General features: G+C 38.2%; 1 protein-coding gene across 2 annotated transcripts in view; it reads right to left on the reverse strand.

Moving 5' to 3' along the window:
* Positions 1 to 1,714, reverse strand: part of LOC107556503 (rho-related GTP-binding protein RhoA-B-like) — a 5,055-nt gene extending 3,341 nt beyond the window's left edge. The window contains exons 1-2 of one of the 2 annotated variants that reach the window (XM_016239639.1): positions 1,582 to 1,714; positions 1,359 to 1,475 (exon numbers count right to left, since the gene is read on the reverse strand). The gene's annotated coding sequence lies outside the window, so the exon portion shown is untranslated. The remainder of the gene's footprint in view (positions 1 to 1,358; positions 1,476 to 1,581) is intronic. The other variant, XM_016239638.1, reaches the window with a different exon arrangement.
* Between the last annotated feature and the right edge of the window lie 825 nt (positions 1,715 to 2,539).

Raw genomic sequence — 2,539 nt, forward strand, 5'->3', positions numbered from 1 at the left:
ACACACACACACACACACACACACACACACACACACAGAGCAGCAAAGCTAAAGATCAAAGTCTGAAAACCAGCAGAAGAGACAAAGCCTCGGCACTAAAGATCAACTAGTGGTTCTATCTTCCATATGTCCCACTATATTAAAACGTACATTCATGTGGGATATTTTCACCCCAGCTTCAACATGTCTACCTAAAACGAAACACAATATGCATTATAATGAGTTGCTGTGCAGACTGAGGGCCTGGGGAACACCTGAAGATGAATCTGATGTTTACCAGCACCTCCTAATCTAATATTCTCATATCCACATGGATGTCAAACAGTCAAAATTCATTGGGTTGCATGTGGGCACATGACTTCTGGGACCTCTTGATAACTGCGTGGCAACAGTAAGGTTTGTGAATTATTCAAAGTGATACAGATTAGTCTGGATGGCACCTGTAGGTTTAATGAACCTTCAATAATGACACAAGAACTTTCTGTATAAAATGTCTGTAAAACCACTTGACAATGTACATTCATAAACTGATTTATGAAAGATTCATAAAATGTCTCCCACTCATGCTGTCATGGAAATTGTAAATAAGACCCAATGGGTGTTTCAAACCACTGTATGGGATTATAGACCCATATTAATAGGAACATTACTCGCAATGACTTCTATCGTTCACTCAAGACTTTTGTTACAATATCATAGCTAACTGAAAAAATGAAGAAATTTGTAATTGTGTTCGACTGCCTGTACTGTTGTTTCCAATTTCAAAAAATGTTTGTATGACATATAATACATAATTATATCTCACTTGAACACAACTAAATACTGTTTAAAGCTACACTACAATAAAACACTACATTTTTTAAGACTGAACAAGCAAATTATGGGAAAGGACCAGAATAAAGATATAAAGTTATTTGTGTTACCAAACAAAACAATGCCAAAGATTATCTCAGAAAAACGTATACATTTCAAATGTTCAAGAATACGACAAATCACAAAGGTTAGTAAAACACACATGAATTAGATTATAATCTCAACGATTTGCATTAAATCACAGTTTATGAATCCTCATCTTATTTTAGATTACTAATCTTATTTAAACAAATGTTGAAAATCACTCAAGAACAATGTCAGTTATGGGTAAATAAAATCAATAATCCTCCAGTTACGTCTAAATCTGAGATTATGCGTGTGTGGGTCGAGTTTTAGCTCACCGCTTTAAATCAACAAAGACAAACAGCTTCCACCACATATATAACTGTTACCGGTAATATCGAATATATTCACGAAGAAACACTTGTGTGTGAACTTTACAGCTTTCACCACACATTGTAAAGTTCGTTATTATGTCTAAATACCAGGATATATCTTTAAACGGTTTTTAAAATCTGGACGCCGAGGGTAAGCTGCTTTTCCCGGCCGGCGGTTGCTCGCGGAAGCGGCGAATGGTCAGTCGCTGAGCTCTTACCTTTCCACTGTATCAAAAAAGTAGTTTTAAAACAACCAGTCCGCAGATAATTGAGCTTATAAAGTTTATAATAGCTGCATAAACACTAAGACGAGAAGAAAAAGTAACCTTACTTGCAGTTTAGATGGCTAGCCGTTTTGTTTTATATCAACGGTGGAGCTCCGACGCCTCTTCTATCCGATACAATAAACCGTTGGCGAGCACGCGCAGAGCGCGGGCATTCAGAAGGGGGAAGGGATTGCGTGCACGAGCTCGAGCCACGCCTGCGCGAGCACGTTGAAGAGAGTTTATTTGGCGGTGGATGAATGAGTCATTATGAGAGACGGACCACCCTAACAAGGCCGTTTTGTGTTATATATGAAGTTAAAAACTAAAAATGTGTGTCGTTCATGGAGCAAATGGGGACTCTATCTAACCAACGTACAACGGTTTCCAGTTTAAAACAACCCCTAATTGTATTAGCATACCGTTGAATAAAGTTTATTTGGAAAAGGAAACTCTAAAAATCAAAGTATATTGCTTGAAATGTAATCAGCATCAAATGTGATGATGCTCAGTAGACTTGTTTTAGGAAGCAACAATTAAGAGATAGAAACCGAAAGATTAAGAGCGTGTAGAAACCGAAACGAAACTGAGCATAGGACTGCCCTCAAACTGAACAAGCTTGAATGAGAAGAACAGACGATGATAATGCGTGTTTGATGCGCCATCTATCGGCAACTGGGCCTCATTACAAGGTCTTTAGTCTACAAACAAACCCACCGGATATAAGAATATTTAACTCAATAATTAAGTTTTTCATTATTTGCTTACCATCATGTTGTTCCAAACCTGTACGAGTTTCTGTGGAACACAAAAAAATCAGACCGATCGCCTCAGTCACTATCCACTTTTATTGCACTTTTTGTTTCATATAACAAAAGCGAATGGTGACTGAGACTGTCTTTTGCCTAACATCTCATTGTGTGCTGCAGTTAGTCATATGGCTGAGTGGTTCAGGGTGAGTAAATGACAGAAATGCCATTTTGGGGAGATGGTCCTCACTGCAGAACACAAGATCCAGGGGGCGAG

This window comes from Sinocyclocheilus grahami, unplaced genomic scaffold (genome assembly GCF_001515645.1).
Source record: "Sinocyclocheilus grahami isolate Dianchi unplaced genomic scaffold, SAMN03320097.WGS_v1.1 scaffold570.1, whole genome shotgun sequence".
In the NCBI taxonomy this organism is placed as follows: Eukaryota; Metazoa; Chordata; class Actinopteri; order Cypriniformes; family Cyprinidae; genus Sinocyclocheilus; species Sinocyclocheilus grahami.